Source organism: Ostrinia furnacalis, unplaced genomic scaffold (assembly GCF_004193835.3).
Source record: "Ostrinia furnacalis isolate ACB-3 unplaced genomic scaffold, ASM419383v2 OfSCF3557, whole genome shotgun sequence".
NCBI classification, from domain to species: domain Eukaryota; kingdom Metazoa; phylum Arthropoda; class Insecta; order Lepidoptera; family Crambidae; genus Ostrinia; species Ostrinia furnacalis.
The window spans coordinates 568,253-583,477 of record NW_021133796.1 but is presented as its reverse complement, the minus strand read 5'-3'; the positions used below and the strand labels follow the sequence as shown (position 1 = coordinate 583,477).

General features: G+C 36.6%; 1 long non-coding RNA gene across 1 annotated transcript; it reads left to right on the top strand.

The window, feature by feature from the left end:
* The first annotated feature begins 9,173 nt into the window (after positions 1-9,173).
* LOC114358004 (uncharacterized) lies at positions 9,174-13,738 on the top strand. The gene is made up of 3 exons (XR_003656348.1): positions 9,174-9,246; positions 12,801-12,867; positions 13,466-13,738. It is a non-coding gene; the product is annotated as an uncharacterized LOC114358004 (long non-coding RNA).
* Positions 13,739-15,225: the final 1,487 nt, after the last annotated feature.

The following is a 15,225-nucleotide window of genomic DNA, read 5'->3' as shown; positions in this document are numbered from 1 at the left end:
TTAAATCCGCTGTCATGTCGTTACGTCAGAAGATGACATAAAAGTAAAATAGATTGTAATCAAGATAATATAATTTAGACCTCGACCATATTCATAATATTGCATAATACAGGATAATAAAATGTACCTTATTTGTTCTAAAAACTTTGATTTTGGGGGGAATCTAGCCACACTTATTCCCATATTATGATAGTTCCAATTTTACACCCAGTATTTAAGATAAATTACATACGGATACCTGAGGTACACCCACAAGGTGGACCGACGATCTGATAAAAGTAGGAAGGCGCTGGATGCAGGCCGCTACCAACCGTGCGATGTGGAAGTCATTGGGGAAGGCCTATGTTTAGCAGTGGACGTCCTGTGGCTGAAATGATGATGATGATGATGATGATAGATACCTAAGGGTGTAATTGAATAATACATTTTGGTAATGGCATTATTTGGGTAATGAGATTTGAACCCGCAGCCGCAACTAATTGGAGCAGAATTTGTTCTTGTATCAAAGAACAAGACTTTTAACTTATAGTACCTAACCTAGGTATTTGGTAGAAGAGTATAATTCTGTTGATAGGTCCCATACGCTACGCTATACGCAGGCACACAGCGGCACATCAAGATTCACACAACACTAGCATCTTATACCGCTGTGTTAAGTACGATTTTGCAACAAAAATCTATGTAATGTGTAGTCTGATGCGCTGCTGACTGTACGTACAATAAGAGTCATTACTAATTGGTCACAGTCGATTACATACAATGTTCGCCCATACAATTAGCTTGCATTGCTCCAACCATTCACTTATGATTGGATGGGTTAGATAATCAGCAATTACGGGTATAATACCTTTATTCACAATGGGACATGATTTTAATCGATTTCCTATTTAGGTGCAGCCATAATATAAAACAGTATGATACGATTTACGGGCACAGAGTTTTATAAAAAGCTAAATCGGTATTTGCGAGAAAATTCAAAATTTTAAGAAATTTCTCGATCACAATAATACTTTGAACTTAGGTAATGGTATTACCGACATAAATATGTTAACTTTTGCATTGTTTATTCAATAATATTTTGAAGTAATATTAATCCAAAACAATAATATGTGAAAACTAATTCATCCTTGATATAATTATCACTTGTATTGATCATGTGATTCACCTGCTTGAACAATAAATTACTTTGTTGCAATGTTTCAATGCTTTGTGGAAACTAACGACAAAGAAAACCATGATTCATTGCTGAAAGGTGCGCTGTAGACATTAATTTCAGTGCGCATTAATGAGCTATATGGCAGATAATGACTTGCGAAGTAATTTGTTTTCAGTGTTCAAGGATTCAGGGTTATTGATCCTTTGTTATTTGGTGACATTCTTTACTTTACAGCAGTAACTAACTGATTCTGTGACTTTGTACGCGTGGAAATCTTATTCAAGAGTGGAGCTTCAATAGTGTACGAATTACCTTACCCTTTCCAATGAAGATATCTCGTTTCCTTTTAACTAAGTATGTGCAGTTGGAAATTCATCCTCATTATAATTGCGCTTAGGGGCAATACAAGTTGCATTGAGTGAAAACTTCAACAGGCTACCTAATAAGTAAATACTGAAGTTACATTCGATTGTCGAAAATCGGGGGATAGAGTAATCCAGTAAGGTATTGGGTCCCGTGGGCACTAATGGAGTACAAAAACAGTCTCGAAACGTGGCCCCAATATGTTATGTTTCAGAAGAGAAACTTTTGTAAGTGAAACTACCGGAAAGCAAGCAATGCCGACACTTCACTCTTATCAGTTATGTCTGAGCACGGGGAACTGATAACGGATTATTCCTTACGGGGAATAGACAAGCATCCTCGCCGGGATTGTACACACTATGCGACTTTTCAAAAATTACGACTTTCAATAATAATAATATTTTTAATAATTTTGTAGGTGATGTTGTGATAAGTCGATAGCGAGTTATCGTCGTCCGTGACCTTTGCAACTTTGCGAGTTTGTAATAAGCATTATTATTATCGCAGTGACGTTTGATCCCAGCGGGATTCGAAACCGCAACCGCTGACGTAGTAAGCTGTTAAGCGAACCACAAGCCGGTCTCCATAATTTAATCATTAAATTAACAGAATTTCTGATATGACTCAAGGTATCTCACTCTGCAGGCACACAGAAAGCAAACGTACAAGATAAATCAAAAAGGGTTTGTTTGCTCGCGTGTTTGCTCGACCCACCTGCGCCTGCGATGGCTACGGAGACACTTGAGTCATCAGGGACTCGTTACTTAATATACGCCTCTTAATAAATACAAATGAATTAACTCCAATGTGTATAGGCTAAAAATACTCACCCTGTAATTGCTTTAAGGCCCTTCACATCGTTTTAAAATTGTTCTACTTCATCGGTAAAATCTCTTGTTCAATAGTTCTGAGCCAAAATTGAAACTACATAGTGCTAACGTTTCTTCATATAAATACTGTAAAAGAATCCGCAGCTTCTTGTGCCACCCAATTTTTCATACAGCATACCCGAAGAATATCCCATTTAAACCACCTGAAGTGGCATGTAATCAAGTGCTCTCTTTCTACCCCGTTGGGAGCGAGGAAGACGAAGCACGCCCCCGGGTGTCATTTGGCTAAGTCCGCAGCCGACTCGTTCCGGATGATTCTGGTTACAACTGGTATAGGGTTGCCTAATAACATACGGATATTATAAAGTAAGACAAAAAGAGAATAAACGAACCTAATCTAGATCGATGCAGGCCGATTAACACCAGATTCTTAAACTCTGGTGAGGATGATAATAATCAGTGCCTGTTTTGGTACTGTATTAATAAACGAGGTAACCTCGCACCAACCAATGCAAATGGTGCGTTATCTCTGGCGCATTTACGTCTTTCAGCTGAAACGAACGAACGAACGAATATAAGAATTGTTGTTGCAAACTTTGACTAACCTCTTACTGCCATCTTTTGCGACATCAAAAGTAATGGGTGCCAACCCTAACCGGATTAGTGTTTTATCTAGTGAACGCAGGCGACTTTATTTCCATTCGTAAGGCGCAGAATTAGACAATATTAGTACACAAATTACTTGGGGTGGTAGTATCGTGCTGACGCGTAGAGAGCCTCTACTTTGTATCTAGTTTTCTTTATTAAAAGGAAGTAGGTGAGCTTGAGTGCTTTGCCATGATAGGCCTTATGTTTCGTGAGTTAGGTTTTATCAGAATCATGGTAAGCATTTCAGTAAAGTAAAGATTATCAGTATTTCAACATTTTAGTCCTTGTTTTCATGCAGTGCAGTGAACAGGGCACTTATTTCGTTTAATTAATGAATTGTCATCCGCGAGCGATCATCTCAGCGATTTATAAAGGAAGCTGGCTAAATGACCGATGACACGTAATTCTGCAGCGTGCGTGCGCGCATACTGGCTTTCGAATTAAATTGATGGAGGCAAGCTTGATAACGCCGGGTAAGGCTCGGTGCACACAAGTAGTTAGGCTTCTGGGGTGGTTTTTCGGTTTGCTTTATCTGGGCTGGCTTGATTTTATTGTTATACATATTAATGTCTAAGAATGTAAGGCTATAATTAGTTTGAAATATGTACTATTGTATACTTATGCACATTTCATAAAATAAATAACTAGTAAACAAAGACTACTTATATCATCAAAAACACCATGAATTCTTTTTGATTCTTTCTTACTTTGTGTATTCCTCAACAAATAAACAAGTTAAATTATAGGACTGAAATCAATAAAAGTAATCCCAAAACGAAAGCAACCGAAACCAAACGACCCTAACAGCATCAAACCCAAATTGTAGTCCTACAAAAGGTACAAATAAGAAAATTACAAAAAGGAGAGCCTGCCCGCGCCCTAACCGAAGATAAATGATAAAGTCAGAGCTATTAATTCCGCGGACGAACGAATAAAAAAGGAAAGGTAAAAAAGGAAAAGAAAAAAGATGGACCGGTCGCTTCCGCGCTGCGCGGGCGCTGGCGGTGTTGGACGTCATTTTAGTGCTGATTTTCATATTTTTAGATTATTTCAGTTGGCTAAATGAAAAACATCAAGTTATGAAGTGGAAAATAATAATTAAGACTTTAAATTTTCTAAAATGAAAAGGTTATGTAATTGAAATTGGTGTGTTTTTTTTTAAGAACATAATGGCGTAAGTTGTTAGATAATGTTTTGATAAAACAATTAAAATGCACCACAATCTTATAATCTGCCATCTAGAATGTAATAAAGAAATGTTGTTAAGAAATTGACTCTCTGAAACAACTTTGCAAAAATGTTCTTTCCTTTTAGAATCGTTGCATAAATGATACGACATCCCGAACCTTTTGACCCCTGTCTCGCAATCTTCCAAAATTACACCTACATGTTATTTTCGTGGTCTTTGCTTGAATATTTTATCCTTAAAATGTCTTAAAACTCGATTTTTAAATAAAATCGCTGTAATGTCCTTTTGATATACATCTTAAGGTCTTATAAAAAGTAATATCTTTCAAAAATAGCTTTTATCAATGTGTGAATAAAAATACTCGTAATATATTGTCAGTCACAGACACGCGTGATATGGCTAACTCATAAATATATGCTTTTAATATCGCCACAACTTTTAGGGCGTAATAAAATATATTTATTGCGTACATGAGACCAGTTTTCCGGATCTCATTCAAAATGGTTGCTATGGTAGATTTTTTGTAGAAATTATTTCAATCGTTGTAGCCATATTTTCTACGGAATTTCGGAAGTTCGTTCCTAAGGAAAATTGTCAATGATCTTGTAGAGCAGCCTCTTAACTAAATCCCAAAATTCCACGTGATCGTTAGTTCTATTTTCAGCTTGTGCTTTTAACCAATATATTTGTTTCAGTAGTTGTTAGAAGTCTTAGTAATACGAACGACGGTTTCAGCAGATTCTAGATAGAAAGAAGCAAGTAAATGAACTATTTTACTGTATCATGAAGATTTATACACAAGGACTATAGTCGGAAATGTCGGAAACACAACTCCCAAAACACACATTACAAGCCCACCACTAATGCAGCCGCATCATATATCTCTGAGAATATATGCCCACTATGCATATTATGTATGTACAGTTCTCACCAAAAATATATGCAGATAGTAAAACTGATATGACTGGAATTGTTGCGGTGCTTCTATCTTGCCAATTAATGTTGATGTAGCGCGCAGTGAGGGATTTTTTAATTATTAGAAACAATATTTCTATGCAGTTAGGTACCTAGTTATATGTAAACCAGAATTCTGAACCTAACTGCATCTAACATCCTTCCTCGTAAGACTGCCGCAACCTCCTCACGAAACTAGAAACAAGAACTGTGTTTTAGGCGATGCTATTGTTACAGCAACGCTTTCATGTGGCCGACTGTACATGCACAAGCACAATAACAATTTTTCATCGCGGGCCCATAATCGTAAACTATGAACGAAAAACGACCAGATGGTTCCGTATGTGAAACTTGAACCGGGTAAGAGCAAGAAAATGTCAGAATGTATGCAAGAGTTTAGTAAACTACTAGATAGTATTACTATCGCGTGGGCGATCCAGTGGCAGGCATTATTTTTAGTAGACAGTAGTTTAGTTATCAGATACAAAATGTGACCCAAGAATGTTCACAAAACATCGCAAGGTACTGACAAATCATCATCATCATCATCATTTCAGCCATAGGACGTCCACTGCTGAACATAGGCCTCCTCCAATGACTTCCAAACCGCACGGTTGGTAGTTGATTACTGACAAATGTATCTACCTATAACTGCAAGTCGATGTCAGACTTTATAAGTAGACTAGACTTGACATGACTAGAATGACATGATAAGATCTAACATGACTCAATGAAACTTGTCGTGTTGATTTTATTGAACACTAACTTTAAAAAGATGTATTTCACCTATAATCAAGAGTATAAAAATAAAGTTACTTCTTTGATGTAGGGTTCTTCTGCTACTAGGTGATTGTTGTGTGTACAAGAATATATTTTACTTCGGCCCTTACCAATTATTGTAACCACCATAACACTATAACTCACGGCTTATTATACTGTGGCACAAAAACCACGCACGCGCATAAAAATTCATTAGACAATATTTTAGAAAGACTGATGCGTCTCTAAGAGGAGACGGTTATCGCCGGGGCCAACTCGCCCGGCCCTTTGGTTCGTGCAAGCGTTTCTATTCTATAACACTTTCTTCTATTACTAACGACAAATAGTTGGTAACTAATATTTCAGTAACTACGAGCACATATAGAGGCGATTATTTATTAATAATGTTAGCGTTATTTAGTGAACATGCTTCTTGGTTGATTACCTGAATTTTAAGATCTAAATCCTTTGAAATTGTAACGAGATGAATGGACTAGGTGGATCGACGATTATAAAGGTAGCAGGAAGGCGCTGGATGCAGGTCGCTACCAATCGGGCGATGTGGAAATCATTGGGGGAGAACTATGTTCAGCAGTGTACGTCCTGTAGCTGAAATTATAATGATGATGACATTCAACATCATCATTTCAGCTAAGAACTAAGACTAAGATGAGTCATAAATAGAAAGAAAAGAGTATTGTTCGCAATAAAGTTTAACTCTATCTATAGTTTCGTCTTTTCTACCACCACTGTCGAATGTAGAAAGCCTCACACTTATGGCCGCTCAACCGGTATGTTTCATCTCTTTTGTGCTCAGTGTGTGTGAGTGAGACAGGCACAGGGAGTGGTCGGGACCGGGAATAATCTTGTCCAGGGCATAAAGTTTATAGTGACATGCGATAAGGTTATGTTTGGACCTTTAGTGGTTTTTTATTTGTGGGCTAGCTAGGGTAAACCAGAGAGTGATTGCCCACTGGTAGTGATTGCCCGCTTTAAGAATAATATTGTCAGGTGCTGACTTTGAATCACTCTAGTTAGATTTGAATTTACTAAGTAGATGGCTCCGAGATCAATGTACAGTAGATTTAAAATTTACAATAGGAAACACTAAAAAAAACAGTTATGGCGGATTTTGTCAAGACGGGTGAAAATGTTACTCAAACAGGTAAAGACTTTAACAATTTTACTAAGGAATTACTTGCTTAGAGGTTAAATTTTTTTTGCAAGTTATTTAATATTCAACTAATGGTGTATAGTCATGATGAAATTATAAGTGTTTTCTCCATTATCAATGAAAATAACTGATAAAATTTGATTTCTAACGGTCGTTTTAACGGTGGGTAATCACTGCACGTAAATCTGTATATTTTTAGTTATTGCCCACCAGTTTATTGTTTTGTTTTGTTTATTTAAAGCCTATTTTGTCATTTTAAAATTGATTATTTTGTTTTAAGATACTGGGCAATTACTGTGCTTTGATGTGGGCAATTAGTGTAAGTAATGGGCAATGACTGTACTTTTTGGAGGATTTTAAATTTATTTCAATATTTTCTAAGTTACGTAACTTTGAACTAAAAACTGTTAATATTCTGTTTAACAGTTTATTGAGTTATAAGAAAAAAGTCATAAATGGTCGATAATTAAAATACTTTCTTTAATTTTTCATCTCAATGTGTTTGATATCTTTAAGTGGGCAATAGCTATACGGTTTACCCTACATGGTTTTGTGTTTAGGGAGAGGGAATATGGAGAAAAGGAGGCTAAGTTTGGACGTGAAACGTTCTTTATGAATAAAATTGTTGTTATAGTTTGTCCTTTGACTGTTGGTGGGGTATTCATATTTTTATGAAAACGCACGTTGAGTTAGGACATAATATTATGTACATTCAATAATGAAATTATGGTAATGTGCTGCGTCACATAATGATTTTAAGAAAATGCCTTCTCAGTAACTTTCCAGAAATTATTATTTGGAAAGTATTCAAATTTTCACCTGAGCCCAAAGATCTGAGCCCAAAGACCTTGTGACTCTACCTCATTTTTCTTTGTACTGTTCTCTGTTTTTTTATGATTGTACTGTGAAAACTATCCAAAAAATACCTAAATGAGAATATTTTTCTTTACGATAGTGGATTTCAGTCATCGAACATCGAATCCTCTTGTCTATGGTTCTGCTAGCTAATTCTAGTAACATTAGACAAGAGACCCATCTTATATCGTAAGTTCATAATGTTCTTCTCGTGGAAAATTTGTGTAGTTCACGACTCGCAATCCTACACAAGTGTTTACCACTGCCTCTCTAGAACAAAGATACCTCGCCTCAAAGGAAATCAATTGGAACTCGTTTAGAATTCAAGTACTATCCTATCCCGTTTTCAAGTATCAATGTTTGTGAAAACTGGCTTTGACAGCTGTTTAGATAGAGACGGACATACCCTGCTCCTATACACCAGACAAGGATGCTTGATTAGAACGTTTCTGTATTCCTAAGGTACTAGTTCCAAATTCTTGGAATCAATTTGCACTGTTATGACTTTGGTTTTAGAGTATACATTTGTGTGGATATTGTGAGAGGATATACGGTGTTCGATACGCCCAATGATCGCTTGGAAACCAGTGGAACCGGTCGTGTGGAGGCTTGCCGCCGGTTCGCAGGGCTGTCCACTATTATTATGGAGATTCGCTAATTTTTTGCTCATTAAAACGATTATCAATACTTCCTTGATTGGAGGCGAGAATTAGTAGGCATTTGAAACTTTAAGTGGTAATTGAAATGAGATTTTGATGGATGGCAAAAAATGTACGCAAATTCAGAGAATTAAATAACTATTACTTAAGAAGTTATTATAAATGGACGCACTAAAATAGTCATTTGCTGTAAATCATGTGGTCGATGTATCTTAGGCCTAAAACACACGTGAAACTTCAATTATTCTAGTTAATTTTAAGTTTGATTTGACTTTCCGATGCCAATGCGTTGGGATTCAAATAAGTTGCTTCGCGTACAAAAGTTTTCGTAAATTTAAAAATAGCTAATGACTACCAATTTATGATGCAATAATCCTCTTTCATCTTATCATTTTACACATAACGTGAAAACAAGAATATTCACGATCAACTTAAGTTATAGCTAATTAATTTTGTATTTCAGTCTACTTTTCCATACATCCAGCTTTACCCAGCTCCTGTCAGCCCTAATGCTTGCTACCGACTTACGCCGTTTCTGTACAAGGCAATGAGTTGCCGACTCGTTCTGAATATGTATGCGTCTGTACACACACACACACACGCCGTACAGCGCTGTTTGTTCGTTAAGACGCGGCCCGAGGCGGTAGTTCATATTTCGGGTATTTTAAGTTTTAGTTATGGTTATTACATCGCTTCTTGTGATGCGGAAAAAAGAACTCTATTTTTTAATAAATTTAATTGGGACCTGTCTTGATGTAGATGTAATTTATGCGTGGATGAGATCTTATCGTGAATGGTAGCCCGAGATGCTGTTTACAATTGTGCTGCCTTATTATTGTGAAGAAATGCCCACGCATGATATACGGTAATGTTTGGAATATGCCGAATATTCTCATTAAAACCGTAAATATGTTCGATGGAGCAATGTGATGACCTCGTATGACGACGAGATTGAACTGATTGTATAAAATAAGGATTGAATCATTTATAACAATGACCAACTGCGGTAACAGACGCAGGCTCTCAGCGTTTTGTTCAAACCTACTGAGATAGATCAATAAATTAAAGACTGGGACATAAACTGACTGATAAATTCTATTCCGAGTTCTAATTCTATGAAGAGTTCTAGATAAAAAAGCCTTTCTATAAGAATGCTATTTTTTGTTTAAAAATGCAAATGTGTAGCGAAAAATCTTTGTGATACTCGTATGTTGAAAGTGAGATCCAAATTCATTCCTTTGGGGTCCTTTATTTACGGACGGGACCCCATCTAATACAAACGTCTCTTATTCGCATTTTTATTGCTTTTAAGGTACAGGAAAAGAACATTAATTGTACGTAGGGTAAACCAGAGAGTGATTGCCCACTGGTAGTGATTGCCCGCTTTAAGAATAATATTGTCAGGTGCTGACTTTGAATCACTCTAGTTAGCTTTGAATTTACTAAGTAGATGGCTCCGAGATCAGTGTACAGTAGATTTAAAATTTACAATAGGAAACACTAAAAAAAAACAGTTATGGCGGATTATGTCAAGACGGGTGAAAATGTTACTCAAATAGGTAAAGACTTTAACAATTTTACTAAGGAATTACTTGCTTAGAGGTTAATTTTTTTTTTCAAGTTATTTAATATTCAACTAATGGTGTATAGTCATGATGAAATTATAAGTGTTTTCTCCATTATCAATGAAAATAACTGATAAAATTTGATTTCTAACGGTCATTTTAACGGTGGGTAATCACTGCACGTAAATCTGTATATTTTTAGTTATTGCCCACCGTCATTTCAGTTATTGCCATATGTTAATGTATAGTTATTGCCCAGGGCAATTATTATTAGAGTGTTGCCACCATGCAGTAGCAGTGTTTAAGATGCTCATTGCTAGACTTGTTTTGCAATTTACAGGCATAAATATTTAAATGGCTTTTAATGTTTCATTTTCAGTATGCCAAAGACTCCAAAAGTTCAATATAGCATAGAAAATTTGCAAAAAGCGATCGAAGCTGTACTTGATGTATCTAACAATTTATCTACAAGATAAATTGCTGAAAAATATGGTTTGGCTTGAAAAAATTGATAAAAATTCAAACGAAAATACAAAAAATGAAAATCCTACGTTAAATCTACTAGTGAAAATGTTAATTGTAAGGAAATAGATACAACTTTAGGGAAGAATAACCAACATCAGCTCAAGAAATATTTGATAATATGTTAATAAGGCCAAACGCAATTATTTTGAAATTTTGAAGACTGTACTACTAGAATTTAAGTTTAATGTTTTGTTTTATTTATTTAAAGCCTATTTTGTCATTTTAAAATTGATTATTTTGTTTAAAGATACTGGGCAATTACTGTGCTTGGATGTGGGCAATTAGTGTAAGTAATGGGCAATGACTGTACTTTTTGGAGGATTTTAAATTTATTTCAATATTTTCTAAGTTACGTAAGTTTTAACTAAAAACTGTTAATATTCTGTTTAACAGTTTATTGAGTTATAAGAAAAAAGTCATAAATGGTCGATAATTAAAATACTTTCTTTAATTTTTCATCTCAATGAGTTTGAAATCTTTAAGTGGGCAATAGCTATACGGTTTACCCTAATATATTTTTTGCTGTAAACCAGTACGGAGGCAATAAATCACATCGCGCTCGGTAAACGGTACGGACAACTGTGCATTTTTTGTTTATGTAAATAAATAAGAAAGAAAGACGTTGTTCATTCAATACGTTTATAAATGTTTGTATCGATGTGAAGTGTGAGCGTTATAGGAATGGAAACAACACCAAAAAATAACGTATAGTTTCTAAATATTTAGCTTTGGGTTACTTGGAGAGAACATAACTTCAACAATCAATCAATTTCTGATCACTTCAATATTCTGAAATAAATTCAGTTGGTTGTAAAAACCTTATTTTTTATCCAGCGTGTAAGTAAATAAAGGAGACACAATACAAAGAGTGTTTTCTGTCAGGAGAGTCGAAGTCTATAAAAACTATACCTTTACACTGTATCAAACAACACTGTAATAAAACCTGTATCAAAAAGTAGTAACCTTATTAACAATGTTCATCTGAATTCAGAAAATAAAAACAGTTTCAGTTTCCCCGTTAATGCTATTATACCAAAGCCCTTAGAACTTTCAAGTTTTTTGTTTTAGTTTTTCTTTAAATACAAAAGAACTATTGAATTCAATTACAGCCTGGGAACAATAGAGCCTCCTAGCCCTTAGGGCCTGACAACATCCTGTGACAAGACAGGCTCCTACCTATCCCGTCGCAGAGCTTGTACAGAATTATGCTATACAGTCACCTTCGAAAATGTATGTGCATTTTAATTTGGGAGACAAGTTTTGACGTAATGATGATGATAGTAATAAAAACTTTGGCCTTTTTTGGAAGGTGTAAGGGGCAGGTTAGCAAAAACCTAAAAGTCAACTTAAATCGTGGTTTTAGTTATATCTTTTTTCCCGGAAATTAAGTTCAAACGTTTTTAGTTATAACTTTTTTCACCTAATGTTTCTTTGGAGCAATACTTTAACATAGTAATACTATTAGTTTTTTTATCACTTCAACAATTATTGGATGGTATTTTCCACCACATTAAGTGCATCAAAATATAAGAGTCTCATTAAAGTTTCTACCACACCCTATGCGGTAGAAATTCTGTAGGGTAGTGGTTTTCATGATGGTAAGTTAGGGTCAGAAAAATGTCATCTATAGACGTTTTCAAGACGATTGTTCTGACAGTACATAATGATTTCTCGGCAAGACTGTATCATACGAGTAAGAATACGAGCTCATAAGACATGGAAGATTGAGTAGGGCCACTTCTTTCATGGTAATTAAATTTTATCTTACAGTATTTATAGGTACTTTTCTTTGTCATCATAATCCCATTGCCTCACTGTTATAAGTCTAGTGCTTAACCAATTAGTGCCTGAAGTATGGGAGGGGCACGGGAGGATGTTTTTGAGACATCTAACGTCAGCGAGTCTCCCAGGTCTAAGCTTCAGATTTGTATGCTTTTACACGTCAAAATCGCTATCATACCTCAGGCATCGATTGAGTTAAGGGCGAGACCTACTAGTTATGTCGTGGATAAGTTTACCTTAAGATTTCTCTCTTTCACACTAATCACCCGGGGTACTTCAGTGAGGTTTCTTGTTCTCCCTCCACTGTGGGACTGGTTTGAACCTCCCTCTTTTTTCCTCAGGCAGAGGACCAGTTCCCGCTTCCTCCCATTGAGGGCCATATGTTTTGTTTGAAGGCGCGTCGAATCGGTAAGTTTGTTGTAGTCGTAAAAAAAAGGAGTTTAACATCCGTTACAGGCTTTACGTTAATGTATAGGTAGTAGCGAGAGACTGTTGTAAAAATAAACCAATATCTTAATGGGCCTCATCTTTATTTATCATTTCATCTCATAAAAATAATAAAGTTTCACACACTTCACATGAAAAGATTCAGAACTAGATTTCCAGTTGCTAAATTAAAATAATAGAATAATTTTTTTTAAAGGAAAATGGGTCAAAAGTAATTTTCCTAATTTTCTAAAAAACAGACTTATTGAAATCATAACAAAAGAAAATTCAACAAAGTTCTAATTGGGACATTATTATAATGTCTTCAAAAGAACTTTTCCGAAATCATATTTACCAGTAAAAGTAATAGCTATTATAATGAAATCACTTTTAACTTTCTTCAATCATATCAAATGCCTATCCCACGCACCATGTGGCTGCCACTGGACATTGGCATCGGTATTCTCTCAAAGTCTGGACATGACACGCCGGACCTTAGGGCATTCGTCGAACCCATCTAACTTGGAAGTTTAACTAGATAAGTTTGCGACTTTTTGCAATCCTTTATTTATTGTTTTAGTTCCATGGCGCCGCTGGGCAGGGCGGGCCGTCTGTTGCAGGGGCTGCAAACAGGACAATGGACATTGGACATGTTGCGGACAAGGTACACTACACAGGGTGTAGAGAGGTTGGGGAGAACTTCACACTTCACTTGGGACAGTGAGTAAGGTAACACCGTGCCTCTGACAGGGAAAAACCAGCGTTACAAATGCTTGAAAAACTCATCATTATTAAATTGTATTTTTCATTTTTATTGTTTGACCTAATTTAATGTCCTAATGAATAAATAATCAAACTCAAAAGCTTTTGTTCAGTATAAGATTTTATAACTATTTTTTGTTCAGTACTTTTGCTCCCTTTCCAGGGCGCTTATACACGTCCCAAATATAGCTTGCCCTACCACCACTTCGGTACAATACATGGGTTGGTGCTGAGAAGAATCGTCTATGTTGAATAATAAACAAAACCATAAATTAAGCACAGCATAAATAAACTAAATGGTAGGTTGATTTAGGAGAGCTTTTAGGTAGGTAAAGGAATATCTCCTGAATCTGCTGAATTTCCGAATGGTCGGATATTCTCAGAAACTATTCCGACTCCATGTAATGAGGCCGGCCTCCACCTACGCAATTTCCAATACAACTTCGAAAGCCCTGAATAAGGTTTCCTCAGATCCTTCCCAGCCCTGCCCTATATCCGCCTAGATCGATAGCAGGTGCGCTGAACCTAGCAACAGGCTTCCGAGCCCGCCCGCCCTTGGAGGTCGTTGACGTCAGCCGCCCTGGTAACTGGGGCGGGCGGAGTGATGCCTCCCGCAGTGGATGGCTTTGTTTCTTTTTTAGTCCCTTATTTTATAGTCGTAAACAATGTTTTATGAAACACCGTACCTTTTTAATAAGAATTCCTGAGTCAGTTAAATCTAATACAGCGATGGTTTAAAAATAGCTCTCTGTACCTACACACATACCCTCTTCCCAATCCCGTGAAGGGTCCTCAACTATGATCAATACCAGCACCCGTAATCCCCATCGAGTCGTCAAACAGACCCGCACTCCTCGGGGCAAACAAGTGCCACATGTCACAAAGGACGGCGACCACAGAGTAGGAGGTGGCAGAAGGAGTAATCCAACCAAAATGGTATAATTAGGACCGGTTTTCCACCAAGGCGGAGTGGAGCGGCGCAGAGCTGAGAAGTGTTGGGTAGACTAATTTTTCTATTAGAATTTGACAGCGGCGGAGTTGTGCGGACTGAAGAGCATAAGTGGAAATAATGTGATTGGCTATTTAAAATACTTCTCCGCTCCGTTCTGCCCCGCCTTGGTGGAAACGGGCCTAATCCATTTATTAGATGGCTCCACTAAATGTAATAAAGTTTATTTGGCTTTACTTTGATTTACTTATAGATATTTTGTTTCTTCAACAATACATATAACGAGGGTGCAAAACCTACTGGTAAATCTACGCTGTGGGTCAAAACTTGTCGGGTCACCTGGTAGTGGGCTCTCATCCCGCGCGGAACCGGGGCGTGACCGAGAGCTGGGACTCGAACCAGCACTACACGATGTGTATTTTTCCTGATATCATTATACATACGATAATAAATATAGGTATGAGTGTATGCAAATACTTACATCATGATTTTTGAACGTGTCCTTGAAAGATCGCCTTTACATAGGTACGGGACTATTCCCACCTCTCGTTCCCACGGCTGCAATTCCTGTATAACCAGGATCTACAGCTTGACCGCCAATAAAAACCCAACCAGTGAATGTCAAGTTT